At 41.1% G+C, this 18,713-nt stretch overlaps 1 protein-coding gene across 2 annotated transcripts in view; it reads right to left on the bottom strand.

The window, feature by feature from the left end:
• The window catches only part of GSTCD (glutathione S-transferase C-terminal domain containing), a 269,020-nt gene that overhangs the window by 55,672 nt on the left and 194,635 nt on the right, over positions 1-18,713 (bottom strand). The gene's annotated exons all lie outside the window — the stretch shown is intronic.

Raw genomic sequence — 18,713 nt, 5'->3', positions numbered from 1 at the left:
TGGCGCACATCATCCAATTATTCCTATTATTCTTAGTTTTATATAATTGAGTGACTTGGAACACCAATGATAAATCATCTCACTATCAGCACCATTATTTAAAGAGCAGCATCCACTCAAAGCAACATGTTAAATGATTGGAAATAAAATCTTATCTGGCACCAGATTACCTTGCAATTTGGGGTGTGTAGGCCGGCTTTCATGTTTCCTGAGAGTAGACAGCTGGCAGCGGACTGAGAGGAGAGAGCAGTGCGATAATTCACCAACTGAAAAGTCCCGGTGACCTCACTACATATGTCCATAGCAGCAGTTTTATAAGTCATGGTTGAAACTGAGTAACACGTGACTGTGATGCCTCATATACTGTAATGGAAAGTTCGCATATATAGGTGATTATCTGGTCTAGTGCGTGGAATAAACCTTAATCAATGTTCAGCTGTGAACAGAAGACTCTCGGTCATCAGGTGCTATCTAAATACCTACTGTATCACTTTACAGCAGAGGATACAAATTAAGGCTATGTGCGCACGTGCGTAAATACATGCAGTTACGCTGCGCTTTGTAGCGCAGCGTAACTGCATGCGTCCTGCGTCCCCTGCACAGTCTATGGAGATTATGCAGGGGACGTGCGCACGTGGCGTCTTAGAGCGCAGCGCTTCGGCTACTGCCCGAAGCGCTGCGTTCTAAGAAGTGACATGTCACTACTTCCGTGCGCTTTGCCGGCAGCTCCTGCTCTGTCTATGGCAGGAGCTGCAGGCAGAGCGCATGGAATCGGCTTTTTTTTTTTTCTCTACGGACATTTTCTGCAGCGATTTGAAGCGCACATGTGCTCTTCAGATCGCTGCAGAAATTTCTGCAGGGCTAGTACGCAACGTGCGCGCATAGCCTAAGAAGTCAGACATGCCCCATGTACTGATGTGTTATGATACTTCCCACAATATACCGTAATTCCAGCAATCCTTCCAAGCCCTTGTATGTAAGAGGAGTCATGGACTCATGTGAACGGTGGAATTGAGGGAATATCCACATCCACAAGTGTGTACGTCCTTTAAAGAGAAACTGTCATATCTTAAAAACCCGCAAAAATATCTATATTTTTAAATTCCAAGATAATTCAATAAACATAGTAAAAAGGGCAATGGTGCAATGGTATTAAACAATTATAAAGTGTAGTATAGTTCTCCTGATTAGCTATGTCTCTTAGCTCATGTGCAGGGCATTGCAGGTTAGGTATCCAAGGTTACAACCATTCATATAATGACAGTTAGAACTGATGAAGGATCTTGTTTCTTTCTTGTGCCTTCCTGTTTTACTTCTATTCATGTGTGTGCACTTTCTCGGTTGGTTTGCCAAATCACATTTTGGGAGGGACTATTTATACCCACATGCTTCAGTGCTGGCTATATTTCTGGATGGATTGTTGTCTGGAGTCTCAGATCCTTGGTTAAGATTTTCTTACTGAGACATTGCTATTCCCTGGAGTTTGTGTGAATCCCTTCCCACTTATCTCCTTATGTTTCATTTAGATTTGGGAGGGTTTTCACGTATTCTGTTATCCTTTTTGGTTTCTTGTATTCTATCATTCCTGTACGACTGTGTCTGCACATTCCTAGTCCTGTGTCTCAACCTCTGCTTGTGTGCAGTTCATTTATGTCTATTGTTATGTTACTCTTGTTTTATAAGTTATGGTGCACTTAAGGACATTCAGGGTCAGTGGTCAAAAAGTGGGGACGCCATTCCGTGATTTTAAGGTGCCAACCTCCATTGTCAGGCAGCGACAAATCAGGGTCAAGTCTAGGGCAAGTACTAGCCTGTTTTGGGACCTTTGGATTTTTGGTTTTACATCTCCCCTGGTTTGTCCATCCCCAAGACTGTTCGGGTTCAGTTGTAACAATTTCGTACCATTGCAGAGATATCCACATTTATTGCTTTTGGAGTGCAATATGTAAACTCTGCATGCAGATCCACTGGGCATTTCTTCAGCATTTTCTCTGTGATCATGCACTTTACACACTCTCTCCCACATAACTATTAATCACAGCTACAGAGCTGACCCAGCAGTCTCAGATGCTGTTGAGTTGTGATTGGCAGTGTCTGGGAGGGATGTACGAATGTGAATGCCCCTATAGAAAATTCTGAAGAAACTCCCAGTGAAACTACAGAGATTTCACATAGTGCACTTCAAAAACAATAAATGTGGATATTTCTGAAATGAATGAATACAGCACAAAGTGATCGCATTACAGGGACCCAACCACCGGGGGGAGGTAAGCGATCCCTCTCCATACCTTCTGAATGCTCCGATCACACTGATTGCAGCATTCAGAGGGTTAAACTGTCAGGAGCGGTATGGCGACCGCTCCTGGCAGTGAGAGCCGGGTCCCAGTTGTAACATCAGCTAAAGACACGGAGGCGATCGCAGGGGTACAGCGCCTGAACCCCCGCAATCGCCATGACTAAAAAAAAAGCACAAAAAAGGAGCAGGAAAAAACGCAAGTGAAAAAATGCGCAAATACAATAAAAAATGCCACTTGTTCAGCTGCTGTTTTCCGGCCAAAACATGCTTTTTCTGTGCAGAAAAGAAGCACACAAAAAAATCAATGCGGGCACATACCCTAAAGATGATTCTCGAAAACTGGAAATTGCCTCTGCAAACCTGATTCTTTGTCATGTACAAATGATTTTGGTGTGGGTGTGCACAGTGGCCTCATGGCTGTGCGCCAGACGTTTTACTTAAATTCTGTACCCTTTGGGTACCTCTATCACTATGGTATTGGGTCTCTGTGCAAGCATTTCTTTTATCTTTATCCCTTTTTAATTGCATCTTTTGTTCTATATAAATTTCATTTCTTTTCTAATCACCTGTGAAGACTGCATTGTCGCTGGGAACATACAACTACGGTGGCTGCTGGTTTTACTAGCAGAAGGCTAATTACGCTTGGTAAAGCAGCAGGATCATTTATAAAAATAAGTTAAGATGAAAAGCAGTCAGAAGTAATCAATCAGAAATCCAGAGCGGGATCAAGCTGGATAGAATGAATCAATCAGGAAAGAAGCTGTATGTGGCCACCTATGGATGTAAATAAACAAATCTCTCGTCTTTCCCATGACCACAGTCCTCTACATTGACGAGCCTAGGGGTAATAATTTTGAACTTTTGACTTTCAGGCTTCATATCTCATTATTCACTACAGCTTTGAGCTTGAGACAACCTTCCTTTTATACACAATCATCTTGGCTATATTATACATACATTTGACTTGCAACTATTCAGCAGATTCTTGTCATGTCACTGCATTGTTACTGTTTTGCTTCTAAAAATATAAAATTTTAATTTTTATTATTTTGTTAGTATTTTGCAAATCCATCTTTGGCTTTCAACACTGCCTGAATCCTTCTGGGCATGCTCTCAATCAGATTCAATCAGGTCCCTTCTACACTTCTCTTGTACACATATTGGCGCATACTGGTTGACGCTCTTGGGTATGTATACTGCTTTTTCTTCAACTCTACCCACAAGTACTCGATTAGGTTGATATCTGGAGACTGTGGGGGTCAATACAGCACCTTTATTACATTGTCAATGAAAAATTTCTTTGCCAATCTCGATGTATGCTTCGGCTCATTGTCCTGCTGGAACACTACATTGATTTTTTCATACCCACAGAACTCAAGTGTACGAAGAAACTTGTCTTGTAGGATACTCACATATAGCTCTGTATTGAGATCACCATCACTCTTGGTCAAGTATCCTATGCATTTGGCTGTGAAACAACCCCATATCATCAGGCTTCCTCCACAGAACTTGACAGTTCCTTCAATTTTTCCATCCATTAGCCCCTTTTTTCCCCTTCTTTCTTCCGGTTCCATTTGCATCTATCAGAGCCTAGTCTATTGACTTTCATATCACTGCTCCAAATCACCTGTTTCCAATTTTATTCTATCCACTTTTTGCTTTTTTTTTGCAAACTAGAGCCGATGCTCCTTATGAGGATATTAAAGTCAAGATTTCTTCACATTTTTCAGCCACAATGCCAGACTTGTGCAATCTGCGATGCATAGTACTTGCATGGATGTCTGTGATCTAATTATTATGAAGCATATGAGCAACCTTTACTGCCGTGTTCATAGTTCCAGAACTGAAAGACCTTGTGATGAACCGACTTGACTCCAATATTTTGCCTCGATGGCCACCTCTTGGCTTTTTTTTTGTATTCTTCCAACTGTCATGACACTAACATGATGCAGTTTGGCAATTTTCTTGGCCGAGAGACCGCTAAGAGCTGGATGATGCTGTTTCTCTTTTCTTGGGAAATCTTCCTTTTCGCTGTTCCTCGATTCAAACCAGTGACCTTTCGCTTGGGAATCAACCTAAAAACACACTGAGCTATTAGTGAATTTGAGAACAGGTTGTAATTTGTAGAATACAGGAAGAAAAACAGCTCTGAAACAGTAACAATGCAATGACATGACAAGCATCTGCATAACTAACCATATACTAAACAGTTGCAAGTCAAACTTATGTATAAGATAGCAAAGATGAAGGTTGTCTCACACTGAAAGCTATAGTGGATGGTGAGATATGGAGCTGGAAAGTAAAAAGTACAAGACATTGTTACCCTTTTGCTCATCAGTGTATATGAGTACTAAGTAGTCAAGAATATAAAAGAAAGTATATAGGAAGGGTAACTTAGGAACAGGGCTGCCAACCATTCAGAAATTCTAGGACAGAACATCAAAACAAGGCACTTTTTTCCCCCTGTCTGTAAAAAAAAAAATCTGATGTGTCTGTGATTTTTTTTTTTAAGTTAAAATGACTTGTACAAATTGTCCTGACTGTTTTTATCACCCTTTTACAGTGCACAATGAATTCAGCTAATGTCTTCATATAGGATTTATGGTTGGTAGATATGTATCACTTGTAATCTTAATTGACAGGTACAACAGGAAGGGAATATGAGGGACGGATCTTGCTATCTATTCCTGCCCCTGCCAGCCTGCCCGGTTTTCTCCCCCTGTGGATGTCATAGATGTTAATTCCGGCACAGGCAGACAGACAAGAGCAAGACTAGATAGCAAAACGTGACCCACATATTCCCTTCCTGTTGCACCTGTCAATCAAATAGCCGTGCATTGCTGGAACTTTACTTGCACATATTTCTGAAATAAAACATCTAATCTCTGAACAAAAGGTACTGTATGCTTACATTTAGCATCCTAGCGCCAGTATAGCACTGGCTTTACTTTAAATATGAAAATCCTGCTGGTTGGTTTCCTTTAACCATCCATTCTCCTTTTCCTTTATAACAGAAATCCCCATATATGACTGGACACCCATGGATTAGACCTCACTAAGTCAATGTTGTCTGCTGGGTTCCATAGATGTACTAGTTGTTTTCACAAGAAAAATAGCAATGTTTCATAGCTGAATTTACAACAAAGGCTCCTGATGACACTTCAGATACATAAAATAGTAACAAGTAAAGGGTTTATTCCTGTAGCAGTCATTCATCGCTCAGATGGAAGGAACTCCGTTCAAACGCTTCCCACAGGAGTTAGGCAATATATGGTCTATATTGTATGCAAAAGAGATTTGAGTCTACACTAAAATGGTATAGTGTAGGGACTCGCAAAAATGAGGACCCTTGACATTGGTTTGCGAGCATCCGTATTTTGGCCAAAATATCAACTAAAATGGTATAGTTATGTGTTTTATCATCACAGATAACCCATTTATCATGAGAACTCTGATAAACTGAATTTACTAGAGAAATGTGACTAGCTATATTTTTTGGCCACTTCAAGGGAAATGTAATATTACATGCTGCCATTCTGATGGCTGCCAGGCTCGCCACAGCAAGTGTTGTAATCATCCCTCTGCTCTTGCTCTTTATACGTCTATTGACTTTATAACACCCAATGGCCTTACTAGGGCATATAGGAAAGGATTTTCAAGGTTAAACAAGCCCTTAGGGTCACAGAGATAACGTTTTTTTTGCTGAAATAGCAACTCAAATACTATTCACTGCCTGAATACAGATTCTGTAGCAATATATTGTCCAGGCCGAAATGGACAAAGACACAGCAAATAAATGGACGGGTGACAATGCTGCAAAACTTGGAAAATTTGATATTCAGATCTCTAGGCAAAGATAGTGTAGCCCTATGGAAGACATGATGGCAGCAGCAAAGGAGCAGAACATATACTCATAGTTATCCCCTCCCCCTGTTACAATTAGCATAAGTGGTATACAAATGACTCACTTTGTCTCTTGCAGGACCTGTGTGAGGTCATACACATGTGACCTGGTATCCAGCTTTGTTGGCGGAGGCCCCGCTCTTTCTCGTCACATGGGTATGACCTTACACAGGTCCTGCAACAGACAAAGTGAATTTTTTGTCTAATACTTATGCTAAATCTAACAGGGTGAGGGGATAACTAGGAATACCCCCCAGATATTATCTGATCCTCAGCTGCTGTCACTCAACAAGCGGCTAGTCTTTTTACAACCTTACTGAATGTGAACAGTATAGATCCAATTTGCATTTAGCAAACATAAATACTTTTGGTTCTAAATTGTCCTAAAACGGGACAGGTTTATTTTGATTTCATGTCAGACAGTGAGAAAAACATGCGTATGTGTCTTTTTAGATAGTATATGTAAACTTTTGGTTTCAACTGTATATACCAGGATGTGTCTAGAATGGGGAAAATTATACCAGGATGGGGGACATGTATACCAGGGTGAAGGACATATACACTGTGTGAAGAATTATTAGGCAAGTTGTATTTTAGAGGATTTTTTTTATTATTGATCAACAACTATGTTCTCAATCAATCCAAAAGACTCATAAATATCAAAGCTTAATATTTTTGGAAGTTGGAGTGGTTTTTTTTTAGATTTGGCTATCTTAGGAGGAAATCTGTTTTTCAGGTAACTATTACTGTGCAGAATTATTAGGCAACTTAATTAAAACCAAATATATTCCCATTTCACAAAATTTAGAAATAAACATTTCTGACATGCAAAAACAAAACCCCCAAAAATTTGTGATTAATATACCCACCTTTCTTTATGATGACATTCAACAGCCTACCATCCATAGATTCTGTCAGTTGTTTGATCTGTTTACGATCAACATTGCGTGCAGCAGCCACCACAGCATCCCAGACACTGTTTCGAGAGATGTACTATTTTCCCTCCCTGTAGATCTCACATTTTATGAGGGACCACGGGTTCTCTATGGGGTTCAGATCAGGTGAACAAGGGGGCCATGTCATTATTTTTTCATCTTTTAGACCTTTACTGGCCAGCCATGCTGTGGAGTAGTTGGATGCATGTGATGCAGCATTGTCCTGCATGAAAATCATGTTTTTCTTAAACGATACCAACTTCTTCCTGTACCACTGCTTGAAGAAGTTGTCTTCCAGAAACTGACAGTAGGTCTGGGAGTTGAGCTTCACTCCATCCTCAACTCAAAAAGGTCCCACAAGTTCATCTTTGATGATACTAGCCCATACCAGTACCCCACCTCCACCTTGCTGGCGTCTGAGTCGGAGAAGAGCTCTCTGCCCTTTACTGATCCAGCCTCTGGCCTATCAAGAGTCACTTTCATTTCATCAGTCCATAAAACCTTTGAAAAATCAGTCTTAAGATATTTCTTGGCCTGGTCTTGACGTTTTATCTTATGTTTCTTGTTCAAAGGTGGTCGGTTTTCAGCCTTCCTTACCTTGGCGATGTCCCTGAGTATGGCACACCTTGTGCTTTTTGATACTCCAGTAACGTTGCAGCTCTGAAATATGGCCAAACTGGTGGCAAATGGCATCTTGGCAGCTTCACGCTTGATTTTCCTCAGTTCATGGGCAGTTATTTTGCGTCTTTTTTGCCCAACACTCTTCTTGCGACCCTGTTGGCTATTTGCCATCACACGCTTGATTGTTCGGTGATCACGCTTCAAAGGTTTGGCAATTTCAAGACTGCTGCATCCCTCTGCAAGACATCTCACAATTTTTAACTTTTCAGAGCCCGTCAAAACTCTCTTCTGACCCATTTTGCCAAAGGAAAGGAAGTTGCCTAATAATTAAGCACACCTTATATAGGGTGTTGATGTCATTACACCACACCCCTCCTTATACAGAGATGCACATCACCTGATTTACTTAATTGGTAGTTGGCTCTCAAGCCTATACAGCTTGGAGTAGGACAACATGTATAAAAAGAATCATGTGATCAAAATACTAATTTTCCTAATAATTCTGCACACAGTGTATGTACAATATATAGTAGAATAGGTGATATATGCCAGGATGGGGGACATAAATACTAGGATGGACCCATGATGGGGAGTATACATACCAAGATGAGGGACAAATATACCAGGATGAGTGCAGGATGGGGAAATATACACCAATATGGGGGACATACAGTATATTACAAAAGTGAATACATCCCTCATATTGTTGTAAATATTTTATATCTTTTCATGGGACAACACTGAAGATATGACACTTTGATACAATACAACGTAGTTGGTGTATACCTGGTATAACAGTCTAAATTTGGTGAGCCCACTAAATAACTCAACACACAACCTTTAATGTCTAAACTACTGGCAACAAAAGTGAATACACCCCCAAGTGAAAATGGCCAAAATGTGCCGAATTAATTTTTCCTCTCTGATGTCATGTGACTCATCAATCTTCCAAATTCTCAGGTGTGAATGGGGAAAATTTGGTGTTATCACTCACACATTCTCTCATACTGGCCTCTGCAAGTTCAACATGGCACCTCATGGCAAAGATTTCTCTGAAGATTGCATTGGCTATAGGAAGATTGCCAACACCCTGAAACTGAGCTGCAGCATATTGGCCAAGACCATACAGTGGTTTAACAAGACGAAGAAGTGGGAAGAAGTGGAGTGCACATGCTCAGCGTCATATCCAGATGTTGCCTTTTCAAAATAGACATATGAGTGCCACTAGCAGTTTTGCAGAGGTTAACGGGGGGTAGGGGGAGTCAGCCTGTCAGTGCTCAGACCACATGACACATACTGCATCAAATTAGTGTGCATGGCTGTCATCGCAGAAGGAAGACTCTTCTAAATATAATGCACAAGAAAGGCTGCCAACAGTTTGCTGAAGACGAGCTGACTGAGGACATGGATTAGTGTACTCATGTCCTTTGGTCTGAGGAGGCCAAGATAAACCTTTTTGATTCAGATAGTGTCAAGCATGTGTGGCAGCAAACGACTGAGGAGTACAAAGTCAAGCGAGTCTTGCAGATGGTCAAGCACGGTGGTGGGAATATCAGGGTTTGGGGCTGCAGCTGTGGCGAGCTACAGTTCATTGAAGAAACCATGAATGCCATCATGTATTGTGACATACTGAAGCAGAGTATGATCCCCTACATTTGGAAACTGGGCCACAGGGCAGTATTCCAACAGGATAATGACCCCAAATGCTCCTCCAATACAACTACTGCCTTGCTAAAGAAACTGAGGGTAAAGGTTCTGGACTGGTCAAGCATGTCTCCAGACCTAAACCCAATTGAGCACCTGAGGAGCATCCTCAAATGGGAGGTGGTGGAGCGCAAGGTCTCTAACATCCACCAGGTCCATATTGTTGTCATGGAGGAGTGGTAGAGGATTCCAGTGGAAATCTGTGAAACTCTAGTGAACTCCATGCACGAGAGTTATCCCCTTCACCCCCGGACGATTTTTATTTTCGTTTTTCCTCCCCTTGTTATGAGAGCCATAACTTTTGTATTTTACTGTCATTATAGTAATATTTGGGATTATCTTTTGTGGGATGAGTTGTAGTTTTGAAGGACACCATTCATTTTACCATATAGTGTACTGGAAAATGGGGGGAAAAATCCAATTGTGGAGAAAAGTGAAAAAAGTGAAATTCCATAAGGGTTTTTGAGTTTTCTTATTCACCACATTCACTATGTAGTAAAACGGATACGTCAGTATGATGCCTCAGGTCAGTATGGGTTCATAGACACCAAACATGTATAGTTTTACTTTTATCTAAGTAGTAGAGAAAAAATTCCGAAATTTGTCCAAAAAAAGAATAGCGCTTTTGTCGCCATTTTCCAAGACCCGTAGCGTTATCATTTTTTGGGATCTGGGGCTCAGTGATGGATTTTTTTTTTGCGTCTTGATCTGGCGTTTTTAATTATACCATTACACCATATTTGCGTAGATGCAATGTTTTGATTGCCTTTTGCATTTAATGCAATACTGTGGCGACCAATAAAATGTAATTTTTGTGTTTGGAATTTTTTCTCACTACGCCGTGTACCGATCAGATTAGTTGGTTTTATATTTGGATCGATCAAGCATTTCTAAATGTAGTGATACCAAACATGTTTTCTTCTTGTTTTATTTTGAATGTGGCAAAATGGGATTTGAACTTTTAGATATTTTTTTTATCTTTTCATATTTTTAATTTTTTTTTTATGGATTTTACCAGTCCCCTAAGTGGACTTCATAACTGTATACTCCGTTCGCTTGTCCTGATCAAAGCAATGCTGCAGCATCGCTCTGATCAGGAGAAATACTGATCTCCTGTGAGCGCCGGTGCTCTGTTGGCTCTCACAGAAAATGACTCATGACAGCATCAGGGGTCAACATCTGATCATGCACTGTCATGGAAACACATTGGCATCGCATGATCGTGTCACAGGGCCACAGTTGGTGGCACGGAACAGCGAAATCCATGCCACAGCCCTTTAAATCGCACTGTCACAGTTTGACAGCGCAATATAAGGGGTTAACTTGGATTGTATCAAAATGTCATTTTTCAGTGTTGTCCCATGAAAAGGTATAAAATATTAACAAAAATTTTCACTTTTATGATATACTGTATATACCAAGATGGACCCTGGATGAGGAACATATACACCAGAAAGGGGGAGATATATTCCAGGATGGGCTCTATATACACCAGAATGGAGGTCATATACACCAGGAAGAAAGCAAAAAAGGGAGCATATATACCAGGATGAGGGACACATATATATACCAGAATACATATATATGAGGATGGAAGGCATATACACAGGATGGGAAATATATATACCAGGATGGGCCACATATCGACCAGGATGGGGAACATATACACCAGGATGGAGGGCATATACACCAGGATGGGCCACATATATCCAGAATGGGAAACATATACCGTATTTTTCGTTTTGCAAGACGCACCTCAAATATAGAGATAAAAAAATAAATAAATAAAAAAAAATGAGGTCCGTCTTATACTCTAGTAGTGTCTTACTGTACGGAGGGCGACAGCAGTAGTAGAGCGGGGGGTCACCAGAGGCAGTGTGTGGCCGGCTGTGCTGGCTGCGGTGGAGCAGTGCAGTGCAGCTCTGTCGGTGGTGCGATCTTCAAATAATGCCGCTGGGAAGCTGCGCCTGCGCACATTGAGCTCTCAGCTCAATGACAATCCGAGAGCTCCATCTGCGCACGTGCTGACTCCTGGCGGCATTAGTTGAAGATCACACCACCGTCAGAGCATCTCATCTGCTGCACCGCCCTGCTCCACACAGCCCTGCAAAGCCGACAAAGTATCTCAGCCAGCACAGCCCTGCACTGCGAACAGAGCATCTCACCCACGCCAGCACTGCCCTGCACCATCAACAGAGCATCTCACCCACGCCAGCACAGCCCCGCACAGTCGACAGAGCATCTCCCCCACCGCAGCCAGCACAGCCCTGCACCGCCCACAGAGCATCTCACCCACCGCAACCCTGCTCCATACAGCGCTCACTGCAGCCAGCACAGCGCCCAATCTCCACTACCCCGTTAAGCTTCATAGAGATTTTAAGACGCACCCTTTATTTTCCTCCCAAATGTTTGAGAGGAAAAGTGCTTTTTATAATCCGAAAAATACAGTATATACCAGGATGGAGGGCATATACACCAGGATGGGGAACATACAGTATATACCAGGATGGGCCACATCTAGACCAGGATGGGCCACATATAGACCAGGATGGGGAACATACATATTAAGAAGGTGTCCAAGATGAGGTACATTAGTACAGAATGGGGACATTTCTACATTATGGGGTATGAGGGGAAACTCATATGTCCTTATGGTATTTAGAACGCTAAAAGGGCCCATATATCTAACCAACAGGCCCAAGTGGGAACTGGGGCTCATCGGACTTCACTTACACCACTGTTTCCTCTTATATGCATGTATGCTGTAATTTAAAGCAATGGGATGTGATAGAACAATATTCTGAGCGTCTGGTAGACAGTAACGTTCAGACTACCATACACTCCTATTAGATAATGCAGGCAAGTTGTATGTAGAAAATTTTAAAGTTTTCATTGCCACTTGAAATAAAAAAAAACCCCACAAAAACACAGCGTAGAACAGTAATAGGAGCGAAGCTTTAAATAGAATTCTGTACGCAGGCAACTGAGTTTTAAATAGTCCCTTCGCCCTGAACCAGAAAGCTTTCCTGCTAAGTATTTGTTCTTCAGAACACTCATTATTCTGTCCGACATTCCATGGGGGTTTCGCCGGCAGTTTACTAATGATCTCAATGATCAGTCTGGTTGTCAGCAAGTGGAAAAGTGAACAGCTCCAGGCACATCGGCATACACATGGCTGATAGATGTAGCCCCAATGTAAACATAAACAGGCGCAGTCAGGAGCTGACATGCAGTGGTAACCTCAATCTCCCATCTCGCGTTCTCCTCGCCTCCCTGGGTAAGCCCAGGATATTATTACTGCAGAATGCGTTTTACAATATGTGATTGTGTAGCAATTAGCTCCATACTGATGTGACTGCTACTCCACAGTTTACCTGCTCCTGAACATGCTGCTGTCATCACCTTGACAATCTATGCATCTTCTCTAATACACTGCCTACTTCCAGTCATTAATTCATCTCCGATATAACAGCTCTTCAGGCTAGATCAAAAAATGTTTAAAGGAAAACTGTCACACAAATAAAAAAGATATTTACCTGTGGCCATAGCCCTAATCTGCAGGTAAATACCGTTCTATATACAGTTAGGTCCAGAAATATTTGGACAGTGACACAATTTTCGCGAGTTGGGCTCTGCATGCCACCACATTGGATTTGAAATGAAACCTCTACAACAGAATTCAAGTGCAGATTGTAACGTTTAATTTGAAGGTTTGAACAAAAATATCTGATAGAAATTGTAGGAATTGTACACATTTCTTTACAAACACTCCACATTTTAGGAGGTCAAAAGTAATTGGACAAATAAACCAAACCCAAACAAAATATTTTTATTTTCAATATTTTGTTGCGAATCCTTTGGAGGCAATCACTGACTTAAGTCTGGAACCCATGGACATCACCAAACGCTGGGTTTCCTCCTTCTTAATGCTTTGCCAGGCCTTTACAGCCGCAGCCTTCAGTTCTTGCTTGTTTGTGGGTCTTTCCGTCTTAAGTCTGGATTTGAGCAAGTGAAATGCATGCTCAATTGGGTTAAGATCTGGTGATTGACTTGGTCATTGCAGAATGTTCCACTTTTTTGCACTCATGAACTCCTGGGTAGCTTTGGCTGTATGCTTGGGGTCATTGTCCATCTGTACTATGAAGCGCTGTCCGATCAACTTTGCAGCATTTGGCTGATTCTGGGCTGAAAGTATATCCCGGTACACTTCAGAATTCATCCGGCTACTCTTGGCTGCTGTTATGTCATTAATAAACACAAGTGACCCAGTGCCATTGAAAGCCATGCATGCCCATGCCATCACGTTGCCTCCACCATGTTTTACAGAGGATGTGGTGTGCCTTGGATCATGTGCCGTTCCCTTTCTTCTCCAAACTTTTTTCTTCCCATCATTCTGGTACAGGTTGATCTTTGTCTCATCTGTCCATAGAATACTTTTCCAGAACTAAGCTGGCTTCATGAGGTGTTTTTCAGCAAATTTAACTCTGGCCTGTCTATTTTTGGAATTGATGAATGGTTTGCATCTAGATGTGAACCCTTTGTATTTACTTTCATGGAGTCTTCTCTTTACTGTTGACTTAGAGACAGATACACCTACTTCACTGAGAGTGTTCTGGACTTCAGTTGATGTTGTGAACGGGTTCTTCTTCACCAAAGAAAGTATGCGGCGATCATCCACCACTGTTGTCATCCGTGGACGCCCAGGCCTTTTTGAGTTCCCAAGCTCACCAGTCAATTCCTTTTTTTCTCAGAATGTACCTGACTGTTGATTTTGCTACTCCAAGCATGTCTGCTATCTCTCTGATGGATTTTTTCTTTTTTTTCAGCCTCAGGATGTTCTGCTTCACCTCAATTGAGAGTTCCTTAGACCGCATGTTGTCTGGTCACAGCAACAGCTTCCAAATGCAAAACCACACACCAGTAATCAACTCCAGACCTTTTAACTACTTCATTGATTACAGGTTAACGAGGGAGACGCCTTCAGAGTTAATTGTAGCCCTTAGAGTCCCTTGTCTAATTACTTTTGGTCCCTTGAAAAAGAGGAGGCTATGCATTACAGAGCTATGATTCCTAAACCCTTTCTCCGATTTGGATGTGAAAATTCTCATATTGCAGCTGGGAGTGTGCACTTTCAGCCCATATTATATATATAATTGTATTTCTGAACATGTTTTTGTAAACAGCTAAAATAACAAAACTTGTGTCACTGTCCAAATATTTCTGGACCTAACTGTATATGCAAAAGTCTAACATGATGTTTAGATTCAGGGAACAAATGTTTCCATCTACAGCCACTCACTTCCAGTCATCTGGGCGGCACCAGGGCTGTGAGCAGTTACCGTTCTAAACATGTCATCCTGCCTAGTATCTTCTCACACCTTCCAGATGAGGATGTCAATAAGTAACAGTTCGTTCATTGTGTAGATTGACGATTGCTCACTACCTCGGTGCCACCCAAAAGACTGAAATCAGGCGGCTGCAAGAAGAATAAAATGTAATTTTCTCCCAGCAGCTAAACATGCCATTAGACTGCTGCATATGTGTGTAATTGTACAAACAGAAAAAGGACAATGGAGTTTTATAGGTGAGAACATTAAAATACAATTTAATTATAAATACACTTTAAAATTACATGATTTTATGCTGGTTTAAATGACACGACAGGATGATAAATACAAGATTAAATATACAATGAATAGCAAGAGGAAGCACGGTGGGTGGGCATAAATTGCAGCAGGATTATTACCTAAGCTGCCAATACACGCAACGTGCTTCGCGTGGAGGACTCGACGTACGTTTCGCAAAGAACTATGGTTGCTTATTCATGAATAAGCGACCATAGTTCATGTAATTTTAAAGTGTATTTATAATAATATTGTATTTTAATGTTTTCACCTACAAAAATACATTGTCCTTTTTCTGTTTGTAATATTATTGGAGTAGGTCATGGGTTCAACACCTATATGTTATAGTGTGGCTGGCCCTATATTTTGATGAAAATGTGCCGTAGGTCTCTTTGTTGTGCATATGTGTGGAATTCTATTTATCTGCAGATTTATGTTATGATGACAGGTAAACAGTAAAGACTGCTTTTTTCATAACAGATTTCCTTTGAGTTATGAAGTTTTTATACTGTTGAAATTAGGGTGCACAGCCATCAGCAAAGAAAATACAGTAGTCGATCCCAACAAGAGCTCTCTGGCATGTTTACTGTGCCTAGCTTTTGGATGCTGCTATCAATCACTCCTTTTTTTCCTTAAAAATTTATTTTTTTAATGTTCCATATTTACTTACTGTTTGTCTTAACTAACCATTTGTGGTACGGTTGGGTGATAATTAAAGGGGTTGTCCACTACTTTTACATTGAAGGCCTATCCTTAGGATTGGTCATCAATGTCTGATCGGCCAGGGTCCCCGCGCCCCTGTTGATCAGCTATTCTCGGTCCGGCGGCAGCAGGCAGTCGTAAATGCTCTTTTCCGGAGCTGCTCTGTCTTCTGATAGTGGCCAGGTACAGCACATCCACCTACCATTGTAATCAATAGAAGGCGGATGTGCAGTACCCGACCTTGGCCGCTATCAAGAAACAGTGCAGTGGCAGATCTGAGCACTTCCGGCCGCTGCCACCGGGACCGACAACAAATGATCAGTGGGGGTGCGGAGTGTCGAACCCCAGCCAATCAGACATTGATTATCTATCCTAAGGATAGACCATCACTGTAAAAGTATTGGACAACCTCGTTAATAGGGACTACTACAAAGCAAAGACTTCCGAATGTCAAGACTTGTAAAAGTTGCTTTAAGTGTAAATGCACTTTTAAACACCTTTTTTAATATGTCATAGAGATATGTCATTAGTGGGGGCCCGGATGGTATGATCCCCCATCAACTACAAACTCGGAGGGTCAGAGCCCTAGGCTTAAACTGAAGATGCATTAATGGACTTTCTATGACCGGTCATACTTCCGTATTTTCTGCCATATTGATAATAAAAATACCAAAACAAATACTCGTATAGCCATGGTAAAAAGTAAAAGGCTACACATTTTGCCAGGGTCTGGGCTGATGCTAAAGGGAGGCAAACTGGGCTATTGTGTATGGACCCCACTCCTTTGGGGGCCCCCAGGGTCTACAGCAGGAGCTACACTGATAATAGCATTAAAACATTTTTAAAATACACAAATGTGCTATTGCTGCTTTCGTAAAAGTCCAATCTATAAAAATATAAAGTAAATTAATCTGACCAGTAAACGGCATAACAAGAAAAAAAAATCAAAAACACCAGAATTGCGTTTTTTTTGTCCTTTGCAACATTACAATAAAATGCAATAAGAGGCGATCAAATCATCATATCTGCCCCGATATGGTATCAGTAAAAATGTCAGCTCAGGGTGCAAAAAATATGCCCTAACACGTCTGGATGTCCGCCTGTAGAAAGTGTATGCGCCCGAATATAGTGCAAGTCAGTGCACACGGTGACTCCGTCTGCACCATTACAGTCAGTAGTCCCGTCGGCACATGCGAAACCCGTTTTGCGGGTGGGTTCGGACTGTGGCCCCAGTGGGACCAGTGGACGTAGGTTATAATGCTGTGTTAAAGAGTCCTAAGAGTTGATCGGGGTATACATGTCGGCAATCCCCAATAAACAAGCAAAATGCTGCTCATTCATCGGGTGATTGGATTGTTTAGGGCAGTGCGATAATCAGTGTTCTCAGCAGCACATCGCCGATGCAATCTGCAGATGAGTTTACGGTGAGGTTAGAGAGGTAGCGGCAGCTGTACAAGCTGCACCCGATCATATGAATATGGTTAGTCTAACAATTTACATTGTAAATTATAAAGATACAGGTGGCCAGATGATTACATAACAGTGGTCACAAGACAGGCAGAAGTAATGTCCATTTTGGCCAGCATCTAAAGATCTGTAGTGACAAACAGATTTCACCTTTATGTGAGGGTCACAGTACATCTAATTACTCACCCATGATACACATATTATGAAAAAAAGGATTTACAATCTATTTTGATCAGAAACCCTCCAAATGCAAAACAAAGCTCATTTTTCCGACACTGATGGTTTGGATGGGTACAAAGCACATTTCACCTTCAGTGCAGTAATGTTTAGGAAGTCATCAGGTAGCGTGATGATGAATACACATTCCTGCCATGTATAAGAAGAATAGCACAATCTTTTTCAAAGCAGATTCCATTCCCCTTCTAGGAAAATCATTCTACCACCCACTGAGGGCTTTGAGGGAACAAAACAATGTATGACATGTGTGTACATAGTGGTTATCTTCTTCTGTGAGACATACAAATTCTGCATGGAGTAACAATGTTGTGAAAGAGTCACTGGATTTCTCAACGAAAGAGAAAGCTTCATAGAATTTGTCCAACAACCATCTCCAAGAGGAATCAGCATTAAAAATGAGCTAAATAGAGTGACCTTATGCATCAGTACATCCTTTGGCATTATATATAAAAAAATATACATACATGAAGAGTAAGGCCAAATGCTGAACCTGAACGTCAAAGTTAAACAGACTTACAACAATTCTATATTTATTTTACCCTCTCATATAGTGCTATTCCATTCTGCAGAGCCTTACAGACATTATCATCCCTGTCCCCATTGGGGCTCACAATCTAAATTTCCTATCTGTATGTATTGGAAGAGTGGGAGGAAACCGGAGAACCTGGAGGAAACCCACACAAACAAGGGGAGAACATACAAACTCCTTGTAGATATTGTCCTTGGTGGGATCTTGGACCCAGGGACCCAGCGTTGCAAGCTTGTGTCTGAGGCATCATTCAATAATGATAAAGCACGGCACTTCTGGTAAGTAGGTGCCCAAGCAGGATCCTATCCTATAAATAATTGTATATAAAACCTGGCACTCAAATATGATGAAGAGATGATTATTTTTATATTTATTTGTTAATGATAGCAATCTAGAAATAAGACATTTCAGTCAACTTAGGCAAGTTGTATTTTAGAGGATTTTTTTTATCATTGATCAACAACTATGTTCTCAATCAACCCAAAAAACTCAAAAATATCAAAGCTTAATATTTTTGGAAGTTGGGGTGTTTTTTTTTTAGATTTGGCTATCTTAGGAGGATATCTGTTTTTGCAGGTAACTATTACTGTGCAGAATTTTTAGGCAACTTAACCAAATATATTCCCATCTCACTTGTTTATTTTCACCAGGTAAACCAATATAACTGCACAAAATTTACAAATAAACATTTCTGA

Source organism: Anomaloglossus baeobatrachus, chromosome 1 (genome assembly GCF_048569485.1).
Source record: "Anomaloglossus baeobatrachus isolate aAnoBae1 chromosome 1, aAnoBae1.hap1, whole genome shotgun sequence".
Classification (NCBI taxonomy): Eukaryota; Metazoa; Chordata; class Amphibia; order Anura; family Aromobatidae; genus Anomaloglossus; species Anomaloglossus baeobatrachus.
The sequence above is the reverse complement of the archived record's forward strand: the minus strand, read 5'-3'. Positions and strand labels throughout refer to the sequence as shown.